This window comes from Acomys minous (genome assembly GCF_964271855.1).
Source record: "Acomys minous genome assembly, chromosome: 3".
Classification (NCBI taxonomy): domain Eukaryota; kingdom Metazoa; phylum Chordata; class Mammalia; order Rodentia; family Muridae; genus Acomys; species Acomys minous.
The window spans coordinates 13487195-13510964 of NC_140485.1; the positions used below are offsets into that span (position 1 = coordinate 13487195).

General features: G+C 42.8%; 1 protein-coding gene across 13 annotated transcripts in view; it reads right to left on the minus strand.

Annotated features, from left to right (window-relative positions):
* Window positions 1-23770, minus strand: part of PLCB4 (phospholipase C beta 4) — a 370866-nt gene that overhangs the window by 238816 nt on the left and 108280 nt on the right. The window contains exon 1 of one of the 13 annotated variants that reach the window (XM_084776852.1): window positions 22546-22565. The exons of the other annotated variants lie outside the window; for them this stretch is intronic. The gene's annotated coding sequence lies outside the window, so the exon portion shown is untranslated. Of the gene's footprint in view, window positions 1-22545; window positions 22566-23770 lie in introns of those variants that run through there. 13 annotated transcript variants of the gene reach the window in all.

Consider the following 23770-nt stretch of genomic DNA (forward strand, 5'->3'; position numbering starts at 1 on the left):
AAAACCAGCATAAAAAATGCTGGATTCAGAACACCAAATCCCATTTCATTCATCTAGGAACATAAGCAAGCAAGAAAACAATAGCCAGGCCTTCGTGGTGGTGCACACCTTCAGGCCTTCATGGTGGCACACACTTTTAATCCTGGCTCTCAGAAGGCAGAGGCAGGTGGATCCCTGTGAGTTCAAGGCCAGCATGGTCTACAAAGTGAGTCTAAGATAGCCAAGGCAGTACAGAGAAACCCTGTCTCAGAAAAAAAAAAAAGCCAGGCTCAGTAATTACTGTTTGAAGTCTTAAGCAAGTCATGCCGCTTTACTAGATTTTTTTTTTTTTAAAAAATTCAGTTTCTCATGAATCTTTGAACTTTGAGGTGAACTTTACTGAACAACTGTGAGATTGGGAGGAAAAGTAGTTTAGAGTTTCTCAAACCAGAGTAGAGATGCCAAGAGCTTCTTCATTCCGCACAACTCCACTTCACCTGGTCCTCAGAAGACAGCCTCCACGTGTTCCCAAAGCCCTGCCTTCTGGTGAACACTGGGGGAGGATGTGGGGGTGGGAGTGGGGGTTCCAGCACTTGAGAGGCAGAAGCAGGAGGATCATTTCCATGTACTTAGCAAATCTGAGGCCATCCTGGGAAAAAAAGATGACTATGCCTCAAGGAACCACAAGGAAAGAAACAACAAAGAGGAAGGGGAAAAGAAAAAAAATTAAGAAAATGTTCATCTGCATTAGAAATACATTTCGGCTAATTTTATCTTTAAAAATAACACTGATCTCCTTCCAAAGCAGTCACAATCCCTCCTCCAAGACAATTTTGTCTCCACAGTGCAACGAAATAATCCGCAACCTAGTGTTCCATGATTCTATTATGTGAGGTTCTCCAGAGAGGCAGAACACACACACACACACACACACACACACACACACACACACACACACACACACACACACCTGTGGGTGGAGGGGAGGGGCAGAGAGAGACCAACACAGAATCAGACGGACAGAGACTGGCTAACTTATGTGGTTACGGGTAAGAAAAAGGCCCAGTTTGCCTGCTGCAAGCTAACAGACCCGACAACTCAGGGATGTGATCCAGGTTCCGAGACCTGAGGACCAGGGCAGGCATGGCATCTGACAGCTCAGGAATCAGGAGTAGTGGAGTCCAAGGGCAGGGAAAGACTGATGTCTCAGCTCACAGAGACGGCGTTATCCTCCATCCTTGCTTTTGTTCTTCCCTGGCCCTCAGATGTGAATGGCGTGTGGATACAATGGTGAAGACGAGAGTCAGGACTCGGCAGACCTGTCCAAACGCTAATTACCTCCAAAGACTAGTTCACCAACACCCCGGAAACTATGTTGTACCCGCTGGTGGGTACCTTTTAGACCAGTGATGGTGGCACATGAAGTTAAGCATCACAGAGACCCTGCTCCTTAAAAGGCACCTTGGACTAGACTATCTGCTCAATCCAGAAGACTGTTAGTGTAGAGTCTAGACGAACGGCGATCTCCAGAGGTTCCCATCCAAGCATAAGACACAGTGACTTTAAAAATAATCAGATAGGTAATGGAAACAGCAGTTCTCCTTTTACCTCCCATTTTGCTAAGGATGATGTTTTATTTTAAATCATTTTTAAGCCTAAAACTGGTATATTAGTTGCTTTCCTATTGCTGTAACGAAGCGTCATGGCCAAGGCAATTTATGAAGAGAAGGTTTGTTCGGAACTTACAGTTCTGAAGGGTCAGGTCCACACCATGCCAACGGGGCAGTGCGGCAGCAGGCAGGCTCAGTGACAGGAGCAAGCAAGCTGAGCCTCACACAGCCAACTCCAAGCAGGAAGCAGAGTGAGTACCCTTCCCTACCTCTTCATGGTCAACCATGTAGGAGGGTGTCAATAAAGATATTTTTGCAAGGACAAAGGAACAGAGTTAGCTTTTATCTAGACAGCACTGCTGATCAAGAACACTGTGTCTTACACAGAAGCTTATTTTATAGGCCTAGTAACTCTTGTTGCCAGCAAGATATGGGAAGAGATCCGGGATCCACTCAGCCTCCTTTAAAAGAGCTTACTGGCTCTTCATCTGCTGACATCCACAGTGGATGCTCCATTTAGAAATACCTTCCTTCTTTTAGCTCAATGGTTGTGCCAACCTTAAACTCAACGTATCATTACAAGTGACTCCTGTATGCCCTCTTGGATGCAAAAGACTAACACTTCTCTTGGCTTCTTGAAGACACTCTGACATCTGGGCTCGGGGTTAGCTCTGACAGTTAGGACCATCTCATTTGTAGGGTCCAGTTTTACTAAGAATACTATTAATATAGGTGCCTGTGTTATTAATAATGTCAAGATGGTGACAGGGGAGTATGAAATCAAACACAGGGCCCTTCTATGCTCAGGACCTTGCACAGTAGCACAATTCACACACTTATGAAGTTGGTACTGGGAGAAAAAAAAACATCAAAGATCTACAAAGACATCTTTGTTGACACCATTCACTTTTAGAGAACAGAGACAGCAGTGCCCTCTGTTCGTGTAGGGTATGACGTCATAAGGTTATGACTGGGCACAATGTAAGTGCAGAGGCCTTCAGGTATCTATTTCCAGTCTCTTGTTCCTATCATCTTCACAAATGCCCACAGCATCACTCATGGTGCTCAGCTCCCCACTGCTTTCCCAATGGCTCACACTGCTGATGTGATGGCTGCAGTTACATTATTATTGAGTCACCACAGTTTAAGCAACAATTACATAACTGAAAGAGATAGAGAGTGTACACTTAGTTCAGGGAGGATTTCAAAAGACTCAGGATCCACGTCAAGAAAACATATGGTAATGGCTCGTGGGTATGGTAAGGAACAGCTAACAGGGTTTGGCATATTAATGAAAGAGGAACAGAATGACCTGCCAGTGTTACCCCAAATTCCAAGGATTTGAATGTTTAAGGAAGCTACACACAGACCTAACCATTACAGAAAAATGGTTGAACACCACTTGGAACTGTATGGTGCTGCATTCATGGAGCGAGAATCAGGGAAAGCAACTCACAATTGTGGGTTGTAGATCCCCATAGAGGGCCCTGAGATGTGTTGCCAAACACAAACCACCACAGAGCTTTGACTTAACAGACAACTGGTGTGACTAACTGAGAACAGACGGTCTGAGATGCAGCAACTAGTTTAACTAAGCCCAATTGAGCCACAAACCCTGTCTGCGGACTGTGCATATTTGTCCATGTGGATGGAATGAGATTCCACAGCCTGGTAATTTACACATAGTAGAAATTGATTTCTTACAGCACTAGAGGCTAAGTGTAAGATCAAAGTGCCAACAGACTTGGTATTAGTTAAGAGCCCAATCTCAACTTCCAAATGAGGCCTTGAACATTGTGTTCTCACATGCTAGCAGGAAGAAGAAAGGCATAGATGCTTTCCTAAGCCTTTTATAAGATGATGAATCCCATTTGTGAGAGCCCTACCCTCAAAATCTGTCAACACCTCTCACTAGGTTGAAAATCAGCTCAGATGTAAATCTGGAGGCACACAGCTTAAACTGCCATCTCAAGTGATTTGTTTTAGTGCCTAGACTCCTTAAGGAACGCACAAATGTTCAGCTCTGAAATGCAAAGGGAATTACTATCTTCATCTGAAATGTCTTTATCAGAATTGCATGTCATACAAAATGACCAAATTAGCTTCTGCAGGATAGAAAATACTATAACATCCCTGTCTTTGACTGGTCCTGGAAGCTTATTGGCCTGGTTTTGTTCCATATGGGTTGAATGACTTGGGGCAGTTAACCACGCTCCATGAGCACCAGTGAGTGGCCTATTGTCACCAAAGGAGAAAAAGGAATAGTTGAAAGTCTAAACTCAATGGCCCACAAATACCAAACCTGCACCTTTCCTTCCTAGCCAGCCATATTGTAACTTTTTTTTACATGCCTGGTATCCAGTCTATTAGGAAATTGGAATGGCTCATTATTCTAATTATCCAAACTGTGCCCACCTTACAACACATCTGGAGTCTATTGCTGGCCTCCCTCACCTCCCGTCCAGGCTTTTGCTAGTGACCATCTGTGTGCCTGCCTTCACCGTCCTCCTCTTTCCATTTATAATCAACATAGCAGCCAGGGAAGTCTTGCGAAAATGCACTGACTACTCCATGTAACACAGTCATTACTTTGATCTGAATCAATAATGGTTCTCAACTTAGTGAAACTTTGCACCTCAGCAGACATCTAGTAATATGTACAGAACTTTGTTAGTTGTAACAGCTTGAGCTGGTACAGAGGGGTAGGTTGCATCAATGTTCCAGTGTTTTTTTCAACACTAGAGTTGCATCTTGGTGCTCAATAGAACAGTGCTAAGAGTTAGTATCTGGGAGCAATGCCCCCACCCTAGGCAGGCGGTCCTTGATGTTCTAAGAATGCTGGTGGAGTAAGTGATGAGGACAAGGCAGTAAGTAGCTCTCCTCCCTGCCGTCTGCATCAGTTCCTGCCTTGACTTTCTGCCCTGAATTCTGTGGACAAGCTGAAAGAAGAAATAAACTCTTTCCTCTCTAGTTCTTAGTCATGGTGTTTTAGCATCTCAGTGGAAAATTAACTGATATAGATGGGACTCTTCTAGAAATATTTAGTGAAATGCTGGAATAATCTTATCTTTGAGGTATACCTGGGTTGTGTTTGAGAGAGAGCTGCCAGGTTTCATGTGAAAGAGTTTGTCTTTGGATTTATTTGGGGGGTTGTATTCAGAATTAGTTTGGTATCAAACTCAGGGACCACAAGAATAATTCAAAAAAAAAAAAAAAACCTTAATGCTCTCAGGAATAATGTAAAACAGTGGTGAAGAGGAACCGGACCCTCCCACCCTTGAAAGGTCCTTCAGTCAAATCCATGTATGTAAAGGGTGAAATTTCTGGAGGCTGGTTATCTGCAATAACTGCCCTATTCTAAACTAAACCCACTGTGCTCTGATGGAAGATTCAAATCCGTAACCTTTAGGGGCCACAAAGGAAAATATGTAAAAAACCAGAACCAACCACTTGTTCATTTATTTATTTGTTTTGCTGTTTTTTATTGTCGTTGTCTCAGATTTTTCTCTAATAAGTAACATCATGTGGTTCTAAGAGATATTTATGGACGCAACAGCAGTGGCTTACACGTGGGTTGGATGGAAGAATGAAAAGGCGCACCCATTGACCTCTGAGCATGTATAGTCTAGCAAAAAAAAAAAAAAAGAGCCGCGTTGCTGACAGGATGTGAAGTACAGCAGGAAGACAGAAGAAAGGCACGAGGCTTGCAGTTTAAAAGAGGGGACGCAAACAGAGCAATAGGAGCCCTCGGCGGGACAGGAAGGAGCAGTGGAGCAGGGACTCCAGTTGCGGAAGGCAGATGTTACCTGAAGAGAGACGATGAGGGAACGTGGCTGTGCTTGAGGAGTGGTGAGTTTTCTGATATGGCTGGAACAGGGGTCATGCTGAGGGAATGGCGAGAAGTAAACAAATGGGTTGCTGTGACCAGAGCGCGGGTACTTACATGCCTGATCCAACTGGTTCACGTTTGACTTGAACACGCAAGAACAGGCAGAGGCTGGCATCCAAAGCTCAGAAGGCAGCCGGGCTTCATTTATTTACCTGGGTCATCCTACCCGACGTTAGTGGGCAGCATAGCCAAAAGAGGACTTAAGTAAGCAGGCTAAGAAGAGAGGCATAAGACAATTGCATTATCCTAAGTAGATGGAGAAAGCCTATGGCCAAGAGAGCAGAGCTTGGTCTGCAAAGATCTTGGCTAGCTGTGGGGAAACTGGGAGGGAGGCAGTGGTTCACCTCGCACAGGAAAAAAGTGCTGGAGCTTTCCCACACCCACAGAAGTGGTGGGTCAGGGAAGCCACAGAAGTGAGCTCAATGGATGCCGTGACCTCTGGTACTATTCAAAGTATTCCATAAAATTACAATGCCCGACATTTTTTATTGGGTTTATCAGCTGCTTTCAGAGCAGTGGAATCAAAGGTACATGATTATTTTTCTACAAATGTTCGAGTGGCCCTTTCCTGCAAAGAGCCTCACCCCAATTAAAAAGGTCTGAAACTCAGATGCAGATTTCTGGAATAGGCTGGCACAGACTAATCAGTCATTTACGGAACAAAACCACCAGAATAGGTTAGGACAAACAGGTTAAAAAAAAAACTTTACTTTTACTTTTACCTCATTAGATATGTAAAATGTGAGGTCTGAATCCAAAATATTATCAAACGGCTTTAAGATTTGTTAAATCTGATCTGTTAAAAATAGGTACTTGAGGCCAAGAGACAACAGAGCTCCATCTATCCATCCCCTGTACAGCAAGTAGCATTTCCTCAACAGACATCTGTGGCGTTCCTATTGTTCCCTGGGCACGTCTAAGGAGCATGGACCATACCCACAGATAAACAAAACCATCACACTATCATGCTTATAGTTTAAAGAGGGAGAAGACAGAGTTAACAGGAAACAAAAAGTAATTAGTAAATTGAAAGCTGGTGTTAGAGAATTTCTTTTTAAGTAGAGGGCAAGGCAATTGAGCAAAGACCTGGCAGTGAAATCATTAGCCACGTCTGTAGGCACAGCAAGAGACCCTGAGGTGGGAGCAGGGCAGTTGTCTTCCAGAAACAGAAAGGAAGTCATTTTGAACAGAAATGACCGGAGAAAACCTAAGATGAGGACAAGGGGCAGCAATGAGGGCGGTGCAGGCCACGGCAGAGGATTTAGCTCCCGTGCATGGGCACAGAGCTAGGGATAGAACCCGGAGTCACACATGCTAGGCAGGTGTTCCACCACAACGTGACTCCAGACTCATGACACAGAGTGAACGAAGAGTGAGAGCCTCCGGATAGCCCGAGCAGGATACACAGGGTCGGCGCTAGAAAGAGCAAGTGGTTCTGGGTGCTGACTGGGGTACCTGCAACTGGAAGGTAGAAGAAACCTAGAGTACAGATCAGGATCCAGATGGTGGAGAACTGAGGACTCCACCTAGACCACAGCGGTGGCAGGGGAAGGTGGGTACATCCCAAAGCGAAGTGGACAGGATGAACAATGTAGCCCCCACAGTGTAAGAGAAAGGCAGGAACTAAAAGCGGTTCTCGGAGCAACAGGGAAGAATAAAACTTTGTAAATTTCAATAAAATTACAAAATAAATAAATAAATAAATAAAAGCTCTAAAAAATGTTATCAGTCAGTCAAACACTGGGTTTCTTTTTACAGCCTGCTATTTAAGAGGAAATACATCCTAGGAAGTTTGTCCACAAAGAAGCTGAGGCCTTGTAGTCAGCAAGTAGCACGTATGTGCACTTCTGTCCCCACAGCAAATCTAGAGCACCATGCAAACATCCACAAAGTAAGATGGGCAACTGCCAAGGCACTTGCTTGTTAATGGAAATCGAACCCATAGTGCTACGCTCTATGTATACAACAAAAAATACCTAATGTTACTTGGCACCTATAGGTCAGTGGCAATGCTTTATCTCTTTTAAAGTCAACTTTGGTCCTCAAGCATCACAAGTGTATACTTTTTCAGGTTCTGAGCTAAGGGATTTTTCTGTGGTAGAGGGTAGATTATAGCCTTCAGATAGTTTCTTTTTAAGTAGATTTAAATTTCAAGCACAATATGAAATCTATAGTGATAGTAGTGTTATCAATCCAATCATTGATAGGACTAAAGGATCCACAATGTCTTCCCAAATTTAGCATTTCAGAGGCATCGCAACCTGGTATCCTCCACGATAGTGATGCTTCTACAACAATAAAGATATTGCTTTATAAAATATAAGAAAGCAGAGCAGGTGAGCCCTGCCCTGATGACACAGGAGCAGGAAAGTGGGTCCTGCCCTGACGACAAGGGAATGGGAGAGCCGTCCCTTCCTCGAGGACATGGAAGCCATGATGACACAGGAGCAAGAGAGCAGGCCCTGCCCTGAGGACAAGAGAGCCGGCCCTGATGCAGGGCTCTGAGTGAAACTCACCCCAACATCTACCCCATGTATGACCTGCTGGAACACATAAACGGGCCAGACCTGCAGATTCAAAGATTAAGAATCTACTTGACACACAGCAACAACAGGATATCTGACAGCAGCCCCAGTGAGGATCTGGTAACAGTAGTGTAGGCCTCAAACCAGACCCATAACTTGTAGCAATGGACATTTGAATATAAACATATGTGGACAAAAGGCTATACTGTGTGATACACTACAGCTTCTGTGACAAGATTTTTTGTTTGTCTGTTTGTTTTACCTTACTGGGGGGAGGAGAGGGATTTTGGTGCATGACGTGTAAATCATAGATATTCAATCAAAGTTAAAAAAAAAAAAAAGAAAGAAAGAAAAAGAAAAAGAAAAGAAAAGAAAGCCACCTTAAGTTACACTGTGCTGAAGAAAACTGACTCCAATGAAGTAGAAAGTCCAACTCCAATAAAATCATACACATAAACACACACACACACACACACACACCACATTTGCCCCCTCTGCAGTCACAGCAACGGCAAGATGATTGCCTGAAGCCTAGAGCTGTTTTCAGCATGAGACCTCATGAAACATGATGCTTTTCAACATCAGTTGCACTACTCCTTTGAAATGTCCCATATTCTGGTGCATTCTAGTAGCTTTAGGTTTTGTTTGTTTGTTTTGTCTCATTTTTTTTTGTAATGTTGCCTCTTTTAAAGAAACAAAAAATCTGAACTTGCAAAAAAAGATAGCTAAGGGAAAGTAGTTTATTTGGAGGCAGAATATTCACTTTACAGTTATATACTACAGATTTATAATGAAATCAATTGGCTTGTACAATGAAAATACACTAAAAGAAAAATCTGACAGATCTTTCTTCCATTTTATCTGTTGGCCACAGAGAGAAATTTTACCTCTGACACAAGGTTCTGAGCACTTGAGAAGTCGGTAAATAGCCCAGCTCTGCACTGGACAGATCCTACAAATAAGCTCTCTGTAATAATTTATGCATGCACAGGCTGGGGGGTTGGGGGTGTAAGTTAGGATGCTGGACGATGAGGCAAATTCTTACCAGGCTTCATGTCTAGACAAAAATGAAGAATATATCTCCTTAGGCACTTCAGCCAGGCATAATGGGGTAGACTCCGGCACTCCAACTTCAAAGACTTATTTTAATTATGAGTGCCAAATGCAAATGATTTGTCTCCTGAGGATGGGAAGAAATTCTTCAATCCCTGGTTAAAGCAAAAGCTGTCCACTGGCTAGAAGAACCGGGGCCAACTGTGAATGTCTCTTTAACGACCAAGAAACACCAACTTTTCAAAAGGATGATATTAGATCTGTAAACATTCCCCACTTAATTCATTATAGAAATCTTAAATTTTGTATTCATTATAAAAACTTAACTTTTGTATTCATTATAGAAAACTTTCATTTCGGACATTCCCATGGGTCGTGCAAGGAATGAGATCTTCACACACAAGGATGAAGAGTAACCCTGCTGCTGTTGCCAGCACTATCCTTAAATTCTACCAGTTTTGCCCTTCCATATCCAAAGTCACTTCAGGAAGTCACCGCAAGCCGTAAAATTCTCAAACCCACCTAATATTGATTTGTTCAATTTTCTCTAGCAAAAGGATGAAAGCTACTTTTAGGACAACATATAATTTTAAGACACTACCAAAAAGTGATTTGTCTTAGCTTGTCCTAAGGACAGTGAGATGGACAGAATGATTGTGTCGCCCCAAATTCATATAATGAAGCCCCACTTCTGAATTTGAACTTGGTAGAGGGACTTTCGGGAGTCGTGAGACCATAGGCATCATCAGAACTAATGCCCTCATTTTTAACAAGGCAGGGGGAGGGGAGAGAAGCAAGTCTCCAATCCTTCCTTGTTCTAACTCTATTGCCATGTGGAGATTCAACAAGATGGCTCTGCAAACCAGGAAGAGGACCCAAACCAAACATAATGACCTGTAGAAGCCTCTAGACTAGTGAAGACAAATGTGAGTCCTTTCAATACACACTCTGCAGAATTTGGTTACAATAGTCCTAAGTAGAAAGATCAGAAGGCCTGGGTGTTGCGAAGGACACAATCAATTAGCCTATGGGAAAATAGTTTTAATTAGCAGCATCTTCAAGAAATACTGTAAGACACACATTGAATAGTGATCAAGATGGCAAGAGAAAAATGATGCTTGGTACCTGAGTTTCTTATGACAGATAGGTCATGGCCTCTCTAGTCTGCCTGCAGAAATTACTCAGACTGGCATCAATGTTTTAAAAGGACTAGTATAGTGTTATGGAATGCTACTTGCTCCTGACCATGTGATGGCTCTCTATAAAAGGCAACTGTTTACTCAAATCCGGTGGTCTCTCCTTGGTCATTTACCCAAAAGTACAGTCAAGGTCATAATTTTCAAAGAAGTGCTCCAACAGCACAATGAGACGCAACATATGGGCCATGTGGCTCAAGTGTCACACTCACAGTAGACTTAGGATCTCCACAAGTCTCACCATGGCATTTGGCACGTCCCTGTCTGCATAACAAGTTCAAGGATATTTGTTCAATTATTGCCCAAGGACTTGACGGTGTTGGAACAAGATTTTAGCAGCAGATGATCCACATGGAATCACATTCCAAGCTCTCTCTTAATGGGATAATTCTTAGGACAGCTGTAGGCACTTTCTCCTGCCAAATTTGCACCTCAAGTCCTTGAAAGGGAGGATCCGTCAAGGGGGATGATCTGACAGCACTGAACTGATCCTCACAGTCCATGTGGCAACACTAACTGTAGCCTGTCCTTCAGAGGCTCCAGAGCATCCACCTTTGTGTAAGAGAAAGCAAGCACATTAAAGAGTCCATGTTTCTCCCAGGCAGAAGAGTTTTGCTTGCTGCCCTATTCATATTAGACTGAATTTAGGCAAGAAGTGACTTCCATGGGCACTTTTCTGTACATAACCACATGTAATTATTTCTTAGCAGATTCCTCATGTTCCAAATTCAAACGGTAGCATCAGCTTCATAACGAGAGCCTTTCTTCATGAAGGGGCTTGTTAGATTTAAATCTCTGAGCGAGTTACTAATGCTCATTAAACAGCAACGACAAAGAACGCCTTTGACAACAGTGGACATCCTTCTAGATAACAAGCCACTGTGAGAACAAGGCAGAGGGGCATTGATGATGAAGATCATTTAGGCCATGAGACTGTTATGCTAATACATGGCCCCATCCAGAACCTTCTATTTCACTTTCTTGATGCAGAGATTCCAAGGCATATGCTTATTCCTGTCCAGCAGTTAGGATGTTGGGTTCCCAAACAAGGCAGTAGAAGCACAACACACGCCCATACACCAGGGCTTCACAGTGAGTAACACATGCCTTTGTTTACTAAGGACGCCTGGGTATGGCTGTCCTCATATTCCTAACTCTCATGAGAGAAGTGTGTGACTTAGCAAGTAGAATGTTATGTTTGCTTCATTTTATCAGAGAATTTTCACGCTGAAAGGAACCTGAGACCATTTATTCTAACTCCAAATTTTAAGGAAGAGGACACGGAAGTGTAAATAATTGAGAACAAGAACATTTAGAAGAAATATTCCCGCCTAGCAGTTTTCTGTTACTCGCTAAAGTGAGCACTTGCTCAAGGAGGCTGAGTGGCCTCCAGCACACCGCTAACCTTTGGTGCATCTGAAAATGTCGCTCATCCCACCTAACTCATCCCTTCCCACACTAAAAGTGCTGGGAAGACAGGGTGGGCCTAGAGCTCATGGCTAGTGGCCCAGGTTTGAGCCCTGGTACTTCAGAAAGAAAGAGGAAAGCTGGGCAAATTTACTGAATTCATGTCCTACTGTTGCTTGAACAAAAAAAACACACAGGAATTACAGTCTCTACAGTCCACAGGTCAGCAACCCAGCACAGGTGGCACCAGGCTAAATTCAACCTGTCAAGAGAGCTTCCTTCCTTTCTATACAATTTAAAGATCGCCTGTCTCCTTGTCACTCACGTTTGTTGAAGTTGCTCACATCCCTTAGTTCACGGCCCTGCTTTCATCTTCCAAGCAGCAATGGTGATTTATTTTTCCCACTGACAATACAATTCACTAGCCCTCTCCACATCCCTCTCTCTGTCTCTCTTGAAATCATCAGCTAAGAATATTTATTGTTAAAAACTCATACATCACCCACAATATCACCATCTCTACCTCCAGGTCTTTGACCCTAAGCCAGTATTCTCAACTTATGGGTCGAGACTGCTTTGAGGATGAATAACCCCTTTACCTAAGAGCATTGGAAAACACAGATAGTTACATTATGGTTCATAACAGTAGCAAAATTACAGTTATGAAGTAGTAAGGAAAATAAGTTTATGGTTGGGGGTCGCCACAACGTGAGGAACAGTGATAAAGGGTCACAGCATCAGGAAGGTTAAGCAGTCCTGTAAAGTCCCTTTTTTTTTTTTAAAGAGTGACTTAATGCAAATTCTAGGAATCAGGGCTGAGTATATTTGAGATATTAGTATTGTCCGCCTACCTTCTTCATACTTCTGACACGCACCTCATTAAATGACCCCATCGTCTATCTGGTGGCCACACCAGAATCCGGTCTCGGTGCTCCCACCTCTGGCTGGTGATTAAGTGTCACACAACGATACCCTGAACTTCGCTGGGCTTTCTGCTCACGGATGATTATCTCAAACCAATGTGTCTTCAACATTTTCTAAAGTACAATATCCCTTCATTCCAGACACAAAATGTTTTGACAAGGCAGGACAACACTAATGACATTTTGTAAAGACAAGAGGGACACCTTGAGGCTCTAAAACTGGAATAGGGCAAGTGGATCCTCAGGCAGCTTAACTGACACAGAAGTAAAAGAGTGAAAGGGTTCAGGCACGAACAGTCCCAGCCCTTCCGCACACCTGATTACAGTGTAGTTGACTGTGCCTACGGGTATGCCTGAAGCCATTTTGAAAGCCTGTAAAATAAAATAAAAAATTTCACCAACTTCACAGTGCCTTTCATGCTATAATGCAAGCTCAACTCGCATTTCCCTCTCATACCCACATCCATACCTATGTGAGCTTGAGACACATACGGGTTCTAAATTTGGTTTGGTGGGGGGGAGGACAACACACTCATGTGTCGAAAAGACTTCCTCTCTTGAAGACACTCTGCCCCTCATCCTGCTACTATTTGGGACCCAAGAGATGAGTCACTGAACTGTATACCAACAGCACAGATGGGCAGCAGTGCTTTACAAAGGCTGTAAACCAAATCACCTAGCCATATGCTTTGTTCCTAGCATCCAGAAACACCATTCATCAGAGACAGCATTCCTTAGGAATGGATGAAGACTGTATTACTACTCCGCAATCCTGTTTCCTACTGTTTTTTCCCCCCTAAACCGTTCCCTGGTTTTCCATTTCATACCCGAGAAGCAGGATTAGTCACTGCCTTCTACAGTATGCAGCTTTCCCACCTACCTGAAATGTTTCCCATCCTTCTCAGTGTCGCCATGGTGTATAAGGAAGTCTCTATGGCATAGCATATAAACAAGCTCCATTCTCATTGGATTGCTCACTTGGTCCCTAGGTCTTGACGGATACTCTTTGAACCATATCCCCGTATGATTGCTTTTCCTTGCTATTACAGTTTGAATGTGAAACGTCAGCCACTCTCACAGGTGTGAACACTTGGTCCCCAGCTAGGGACTGGCCTTGGGTAGGACCTACCTTGGGTAGGAAGAAGGTCACTGAGAAGTCCCGTGAAGGTTTCCTAGCCATGCCACATTTGCTGTCCTTTCTGTCCTTCTTGGCTGTGGGTGCAATGTCACCAGGCACTTCACCCTCCTGTCCCCACAGCTTCCCTGGCATGAAGAGCTGTATTGTCCCCCCACTGTGAGCCAAAATAAACCCTCTGTCTTAAGGTGCCCCATGCCAGATATTTGATCTTCGCAAGGAGCACAGGAAGTAAAGGAAGTCAAGCACTCAGTTGCCCTCATTTGCAGCCCTCTGCCCTTGAGTCATCTCACAGGTTCTTAAACTGTGCACACTGTGGTACCGGGCCTTACAGGCCACAAAGCATGAGGGTTGTGTTTGTTTTATCAGAGAGAGAAGGGTTTTCATAACAATTCCTTCATTTGGGGTTTCCATGATTTTCTGTAGAAGTTTGCTACTAAGTTATTAATAATGGCCAGTAAGAGACTAAAGTAGATGAATATTAAGAGGAAACATGGGTGTCATTTATATTAATTAAGAGGCTTATGTATATGTTCATGTATTGGAATTTTATATTAATGTACAAAATAGTATAATTGATACTTCTTCATACAATATAATAAACAATGCCCACATCAACTTCTTCTGTGTAGCCTTGCACACACAAAAAATCTAAGTATACACATTATAAGCATAAACTTAAATCTACTGTATTTTGTCTAAACTCATAATATGTAAAAATGTCCCAGTGGAAGTGCCCAAAGAATGAGGGAGGAAATGCAAAGCAATCCAACTATTTTGAAGCCCATCTTGGCAGTTTCTAATGCACCTGCATATGAGATCCAGCCATTCTGACCTTAGCTATTTACTCGAGAGAAATAAAAATACACCCAGAGCTGGGCATGGTGACTCACACCTGTAATCCCAGCACTCAGGGAGGCAGAGGCAGGAGGATCTATGTGAATTTGAGGCCAGTCTGGTCTACAAAGCAACCCAGAACAACTAGGGCTACACAAAGAAACCCTGCCCCCCAAAACATCATCATCATCATTATCATCATCATGATCATCATAATAATAATAATAAACAAACCCAGGCATAAATAAGTACAAAGATGCCTATGAGGACTTTGAGCGGGGTTAAGGTTAGAAAATTGGACATTTGTGTGTCTGTACACAGGCAAATAAACTGATATATGCACATGAGTATCACTCAGTAATTTTATTTTATAAACAAAAGAACTGTGGAAAAGGATGAAGGTAGAAAGTCAGTCAAAGAGAATACATGATTCTTTTTAACAAAAGCAAAATTAAATCTATAGTAACTGTCAGCAAATTGGTGGTTGGCTAGCAATGAATTGGGAGTGTTGTACAGCAAGAGGGCTCAAACAAAGTCTCAGGAGTAAAAAGAAAAAACTAATATTATCACTGTGGCAATGGTGTCACTGGTGAACACATGTGTTGAGACTCATGAAATGTAAAATGTACACTGACAACAGATGCATATTATTGAATGTAAAGTATCACTCCATCATGCTAATACTTCCAAATGGTCCAGTGAACTTTTCACCACATTTGGAGATGCTATTAGAAATGATCTGATAGGATATGGATACAGGCTTACATGGTATTTATGAAATTCAGTTTGAGTGATCAGGCGGGGGAAGGAAGATAATCTCTCATATAGAATATGACTTATAGGCTTTAGTGTGTCTAATGGGTGTGACACCGCCCACTAGAGATGCCTATGAAACGGTGGCTTGTGCAGAGCACTATCTATAATTACTCTGGAACTACCCAGGCTTAAAAGCTGGGAAGGAACTGCTCCTCTCAGCAGGACTACTTTGCACTGATGCGGACTCACATTACTATTTCCTCCACAAATTAGTAAGGTGACTTCTAGCAGCTTATTGAAATTAAGAAGCCTTGAGAGCATCATTTGTTGGAACTGAAAGTGTTTGGAGAGCACAGCTTACTGGAAGTGACAGGAGGCTGTGAGAGCTAGTTATTGCACCAAATGACCAAGAGAAAGAGGCCAGAACGATGCAGACCTCGCTCCTCCTGTGCCAATACAGCCCCTCCGAGCTTCTGAAGCTCAACTCTCCTTCACCTCATGTGGAGCTGTTGACAGCAGAGCTTTCAGGACCCTCTCCCCAGTGCCTCTGCCCAGCAGAATAATATGCCTTTCCCCAGGTGCTCCTCTTACTGCTGGTTTGGGAAGCATACACTGAAAGTCAACAGGGCATCCTAGTCTCCTGGGCCAATGTCCCAGATGTAGAGTGGTCATTCCCATAAATTAAGTAAAAAGAAGGCTAAATTAATGTATTCCAACAATGATACTCCCAGTTACAAACAAGGAAAGGTGTTAAGAGAAAGTACAGCTCTTAAATAAAAGTATGATGTTACTTTTTCAAGCACCCTCTGTATTAATGGGTTCATCTCAATTCTTAGCTTATACAACCTCTATTTTTCTGACCTTATTTTAGTTGCTCTTTAATGGCAAAAGTATTCTATGCTCTATTGCTGAAAGACAGAGTCATGTTTCAAATTGTACATCACTTTCCAGTGTCAAGTGACAAAGCCAAAGATAAGAGAAAACTAGAAGGAAAAAAGACAAGACTTTATTAAAAGCCTGAAAAATAAGAAAGAAGGTCACAGTTCAAAAGAGAAGAAGAAAGTTCTCTGAGGACAGGAGATGATGTGGAGAGATCAACAGAGAACCAGGAGGAAGAGATGCATGTTAATAAGTTTGCTTCAGCATGAAATAAATACCAACACCCCCCCCCCCCCGTCAAATGGGCTTGAAACACAAGACAATGTCAAATAAATGGAAGGGATGAGGGGGAAAAGAAGGATAGAGAGGGGTTGTCAAGCTAATAAAAAAGATCCATTTATTGTTTGCATTTTTAAACAGAGGATTTACCAAAAGATACAGCAATGTGAAGGAGAGAATCACACTTACTATAATCCTCAGCTTATTTGCTGGATGAACAACCAATACCAGTGGAACCGAGTTCACCGCCTGAGGAGGTCAGATGCTTCTCCATCGATGAGAATAAGAAGGGATGGAGAGATGCAGAATTAGTAGCTCTCCACCCCAACCTGCCCCCATCAACCAACACACTAATTCCTGAAACCTATGAATATGCCACCTTACAGCAAAAGAGGACTTTTCACACATGACCGAAGGAAGGTTTTTAAGATACAAGAGGAGTCCTACATCTTTGAGGGGGGCCAATGTGACCGCTAGGGTCCTGGATTTAAAAACACAAATGAAAAAGAAAGAAGGCAATTCAAAGGGGGATGTAGGGATGGAAGTGAGGCAGGGCAATGCAGTCATGAGCTCCAGAAGCAGCCAGAGAGCTGATTCTCCCTTTGAACCTCCAGAAAAAAATATAGTCATGCAGGCCTATTTTAGACTCCAAGCTCCGGAACTGTAAGGCCGTGCCACAGTTTGTTTCCCAGAAACTTTCCCAAAACACATGGGCAAAGCAACTGCAGAAAGAAGAGTTCACTTTAGAGCACAGTTCAAAGCACACTTACTCCACTGTGGTGGGGAACTCAAGGGGGCAGGGGCTGGCCACCTCACATTCACAGTCAGCAAATAGAGGGACCAATGAATGGATGGTTTCTAGTATTCAGGTCTCTCTCTCTCTCTCTCTCTCTCTCTCTTTATCTCTCTATCTCTCTATCTCTCCCCCTCCGTTTTATGCAGTCTAGCCTCTCCTGCCTAGAGAGTGTTCCCACCCACAGTTGAGATAGTCTTCTCACAGAAATTAATTGTAACCATGATAACCCCCAAGGGGCACATCCAGAGGCCCAGCTCCCAGAAGCTTCTCTATCAAGCTGACAACACGAACCATCCAGTTTATGATGATTTCTTACAGCATCAATAGCAAACTGATTACAGGAGTCTTACAGATGTTCCGTTGAACTGAAGAGCAACACACCCCCAGGAGAACATGTGCTTGTGCTCCGCTGGATCGTCTAATTCACTAGACGATGAGTTACATCTGTGTGTATAAAACTGGAAACTAGTCACGGGGCAGATCCAAGAAAGCACGCCCCAAACACTGACTGCTGAGGTTTGTTTCCTTTATTGGGTTAGCCCCTTGTGTGATTCATACCGACTAAGGAACAAAAGACAGATAAATCAGTCCGCTGGCTTTCTCTGACTCGGCTTTCCTCTCCCAAAGTACCTGGCCGAAGCCAAGTGCTCAGCCGTGGATTGGGCGCCTGAATTTCTGGGCTGGATGCACTGCGAGCAAATGTGCCTCATCACCTGTTCCCAAGTCCTGGAAACGCCGAACCTAAATGTCAGATTTTTCTTACACTCTAAGTCACCAACGCAGCCAGTCAGCTTTATAAGGCATTCTAGAATTTATTTTAGAAAAACCACTGTGTTCCTGCAGCTGGAAGAGATTATTAAAGTGCTAAATGTTAAGGCTATTACTGAAACATGGCCAGACACATGGAAATAAGTTTGAAAAAAAATGAAGAGAAAAAGAAAACTAAAGAAAAAAATCTTCCTTTGATATAATCCTTCTGTTAATTCTATCCTTAAGGCAAGATGATAGAAGAAATTAGGCTTATCTCAAAAAGACAAGTGGCTTCTCTCAATATTGAGACATCTGGCCAGCAGTTGGAACTAGACAGTGGTTCTAACCCACTACACAGGGAAAGTTAGGGATCGAAGAAGGAAGGTGAGCCAAGGTTCCTGCACATGGGACTCTACAGTATCACTGAGAAGGAATAGAGCTTAGACGTAGCACACACAACAGTTAGAGAGTAGCTCACAGTCACTAGCTGCACTCAAGAGTGATGCAAAAGGCGCACACACCAACACGAGCCATCCCTAAGAGAGCAAGGGGAACTGGATTTATAGCTGTTAGGAACCCTTCGGGAAGGTTAGGATTTAAGGTAGGCTGCATATACACAGATAGGGAGTGGGGAGGGCATTCTCCACATGCTCAGCAGAGAATCAGCTGAGGAACTTCTCTTCTGTCTTAAAATCTTGAATTTTCAGTTGAGGCCGAAGACACAAAACTTACATAAATCCTGTGTTTTTGTCCCATCAAATTTATAGCCCACTCAAACACATACCAAGATGCGAGAGATTAATTGGTACTTCTTTCTATTCCGTTGGGGCTTAAAATTAGAAAAGAGGGGAAATGGTCACCATTTCCCATAATCCTCTACTTCATGTGACATAAGATATGAATATACAAACGAAAGCAGCTGCGGCCTCCGAGAACATCACTAAATATTTAAATAATGGTAAGTGTCGGATACTGTCAGAAACACAGTAGAAACCAGATTTATCACCTAAATTTATTTGTCAGAAAACATGCATGTCTCAGTTACTTTTGTCAGAATTCGTTCCAGCAAGTACTGATGGAAATTGCTCTCTGAAAAGAGCAATAGTAAACTGAGAACTTAGCAGATGGACAAATGTGAATTTTTCTGCCAGAGGTAGCTAACTATACATTACAGCTAACTATAACTATCTTTTTTAAAAAATGCCATCATCCTCTGGGTTTAAAGAAAACACTTTAACAAGTAAATGCTGAGTATTGGGACAGTTTCAATGCATAAGAAAAACATATACTTTCAGAAACTGCCAGGATATTCTCGCACTGGTAACTAAAATAACAAGCATTATAGGAGAAAAAGCAACTTTGAAAGTTACTATAAACACCTACACAGTACCCTGAAGAAACCTCTGAGGACTGAGCCCCAAGGTACAATGGATTTTTCTCATTGAAAGGAGCTGAATCAAGCTACTGTTCTCAGCCCTGTCTTCACCAATAAAGCAGAAAACAGTAGGTGGCTGCTGGAGCAGCTGTCTGGCTTTATGGAAGAGGAGACTCATCTTCCCCTCAGAGTGCTGAAGATACCCATGAAAAGGAGCAATCCCAGCCCTACACATGCAAAACAACACACGCCTTGGAACCCTTTTACAGAATGCTGTTTGAACACATTGAAGTCCCTGAATTACTTTATGGTACCAACAAAGTGTTCCCTTTGGCTATCGCCTTTCTGCTGCACTGTAGCTAACAAAACTATGGGCACCTGGCACTTCTAAAGAATTCTTTTCTGGAGAGCAGAGGGTGCACACAGCTCTCAGTGTCCGAATGGATCAGTGAACTCTCCCTTCAACAGACACTTCTGCACACAGACACAATATGCCATGGATAAGATGTCTGCAGAAACAGAGCTTTCTGCTTGGGAGCAGTCTGTCTGAAAGCCGACCTACACCCCAGGCTGTGCCAGGAGGTGAATACACCTACTGACACTTCACAGAAGAGAGGCAGTGAGCTGGATGTTTTTCCTGGCTTTCCAGACGCACCAACTGACAGCCGTAAAAATGGCTCAAGAGAATATGATTACCACCAGGCCTCCCCATTGATATTTACAATTAACTCTTCAACTATTTTGCATACTTTAAGAATCAATAGAGTCATTGGCTTTCAAATTACTGCCTGTCTGAATTTTTCATAAACAATGCTGAGGGAGGAAATAGGATCTGTAATTACTGAGGAGCCTAAATGTCACACCAATACCCAGCTGCCCATTACTTCTCCTTCAGGAGCTCACTGCTATCTCCTAGATAGAGAGTGGTTTAAGCTGAAAGCTCAAAGCACAAACATAACAGGTTGAGACTTGAAGGGGTTTGGGGTTCCGTTTTGCTTTGCTTTTAATAAAAATCAACTGCCCCAAATTTGCTGATTACATTGGAAAGTTGTATGTTATGTAGTCGGAAGAAAAAAAAAAGTAGCTTGCCATAGGTAAAGTCTCTTTATTCACAGTCACAGGGAGCTGAAGTGGGGCATCTGCAGGCCAGGCTGCCCAGGCGAGATTCTGAAGAGTCGGGTGTTGAACTCAAATCAAACAACACATAGAAAGGGCTCCTGAGTGGGACACAATGTGATGGGGACACAGAGGTAATGGGTGAGTACTTGGTGGTGGCTGCCGTGACAGCTGAAGGAGAGTTAATCTGAACATTGAGTGAGGTCACCCAAACTGGCAAGTGCTGAGAAAGATAGCTCTGAGTCACATCCCCCTGGCTCCATTACTCACGGCGGGTGACACTAGTTGTTACTTCACCTCTATCATATTCAGAGTCACTTGTCCACAGCTGCTGTCGTTTCCTGGTGTGGAGCAGGCAGTGTCCATGAAATTGGCAATAACACTCTAGGCAATTATTATTGGTTTTCACGGTATAGTTTCTCGCTGGAAGAAGTGGGGTCCCTGAGCTGGCATCAGCACCACCCCACATCTCACTCTTACCTGAGGTGACTGTGAGAAGCCGTGGAGCGAACGGACAGCAAATCTGCAGACAGACTCTGTAACAAGTCCTCTCTCACCGGCAGCTGTATCTTCAGACAGGATGATTAAAAACAGGGACGCATCATCGAGCCTTGCCCACCTGTCTCTCCATGGTCTTCTCTGGCAGCTAGCTGCTGCTGCTGTAATGCTTCTGTCCTAATCCTCCAAGCCCACACATAGATGAAGCTGCTGAAATAAACCCTTGCTGACCCTGTCTTGAAAAATCTCAATCTCATACGCTGCAGCGAGCCTGGTAACACTCGGTGTTATCTGCAGAACGCAGACCCTTTTGCTCTTTACTGCGTAATTATAGACAATGTTTCTCCAATGGAAACTTGTCACTGGAGTTCGCAGGCCACTATCCCCTTCCAGCTTTGATACCCAGTTGTAACAGTTCTTCCTGCAACCTTAAAAACTCTCTCACAATGTTGTGTTTTTACTATTTAAAAATAAAAGCACACAAGCTTATTTGAGCACGTTTTGGTTTTTCTGAAACATTATAATAAAGTCTGTTTTGCTCAAGCAACTAAGATTAGCCATGGTACAGACAAAACCAGACAAGTTACTTTTTACAGTTTACACACTTTCCAGGATTCTAAGAACACGAAGGATGAAAACATGAAACCCTTTCCTAACATCATCTGGTGCGAGTTATTTCATGTGATCTTTAGTGTCCATACTTTAGCATGGCACCTTCATTCATAACTATCTATGATATCCACAAAAAAACATTTTGTATAATAATAAGTCTCCAAGCCAATGACTAAATATATTTTCAAGTTGATCGAAAGTATATTTCCACTCTTACTCAATAAAAGAAGCTTCTTTAAAAACATGTCTCTTGATATAATTGAACCAAAAATGGGGGCATTTTGTCCCATACCTTCATTAATTATGAACAACAGACAAAAATAAGTCGGCTTTTGTGGACATTCCTACAACATGAAAGGCACGTCATGTCACCTGTGCTTTCTTGTCCTACACTAACATAATCACAGGAAGCATTATGTAGAGAGTTTTCAGTTTTAAAAAATGGACCTTATTCCTCAGAGTATTTTTATATTCACAAAATAATTCAGCACAGTGTACTGCTATTTCCCATACGCCCCCAGGGCTGCACACAACAATGTTCAATAATACACAGAAAAATCCCATCAGTCAAGCAAAGGGCATCCATATGTGCCTCACAGAAAAGCTACTAGAGTTACAGTTAAAGTCAGGAAAGTTTTACAATAAGCAATCACAAATAAATCTGCATCACATTAATGTCAGATATACCAGAAAATGATAGTCTCTAATATACTTTGTTAAAATTTATCATAAATTTCTCTTATTAGAAACCAAAGAAAATAACCCATAATCACGTACTCCCTGAGGTTTGGGTGGCTCATGAAATTAAACAAACAAACAAACAGCATCTGCTTGCACCTGCTCACCAGATGAGCATAGAATAACTTATCAAAGCTGCTCCCAGCCAAGCTACCAATATCCACGTCACCACTTTTTTTTATGCTTTCTTACCTGAAGAAGAGTAAGCGTCACCCAATCATAAATGAGCCTCTGATAGCATGTCTGAGGCAGGTGCGTGCGGCACCCAGAGCAGTCAGAGTCTCTGGACAAGCTCTCTCTCCTTCCAGAACAGAAGAGGCTTGGATGAGCAAGCCCACACAGGCAGCCACGGCAACAGGGAACAAAAAAAAAGTCCCACCCCTCGGTCACTGAGCTCAGAGAGGCTGGGCAAACACTGCTCTTGGCCACAACAAAATAGACAGACAGTGGCTTAGAGGGACTCTTTCAACTAAGCAGAAGGGCAAACAGAGCAAAACGCTTTTTACAGAGCTGACTGCCGAGGAACACTGCCTAGGAAAGAGGGAGCAGCCGGGAGCAGAAGCAGAAGTGCCTCGTGAAGAGAAACTAGAGTCCATTACAAGGGGAAACCTGAAAACTACACCTGCATTCTTAAAAAACAAAACAAAACAGTCATTCTACCTGAAGAGACACTCAAGATCTAGGCCTGCAAGAAAGGGGTCTGCAGTGCAGCACACAGGGAAATGGGGGAACTTGTTCAGAATCTCTTTCTGATCCGCCTGCTGATCTCCGTCCAGGCTCATGCTCTATCTACCCTGCCTCCAGAATGCCAGGGAGGACGTGAAACTTTGAAACCCCTAAGTTTCTGGTAGTGCAGATCTAAAGAGAAATAATTTGAACTCGAGTCCAAAAGGAGCTCAAGAATTAACTTCCCTTGTGAACAGTAAATTGTTGAGGATTTTGCCCAATAAGTAAGTCTCCTTAGGAATACAATTCTAAGCTGCATTAGCATGCTAATGCATATACACATACAAGTTCCCAGATGGGCTTATCTACAGGTGCTAACTTTACAATAAAATGTCAGTATTCCCCAACTGTATCAGTTAATCCATAATGCATAACAATATTTTGGGTCAAATTTTATCACAATCAACCTATAGAAATATAAATGGATTTCTATATTGCAAGATTTCTACTGCGTGATAACTGCATGTTATTGCTGAATCCATTAGATGGGATGTTTTATGCTTTGTATCCCAGACTTATTTAATCAAGGGCCTCTTTATTTGAAAATACTCAGAGAGAACTGTATTTTAGAGTACCGATTTGGGAAATGCTTCCATCTCTAGATTGCACTTGCTAACTTTTAGTTCACAAAGCAGACACTGTGATAACTTCCAAATCACTTAGAAAAGTCACCGAACTAGGTCCCTCATAT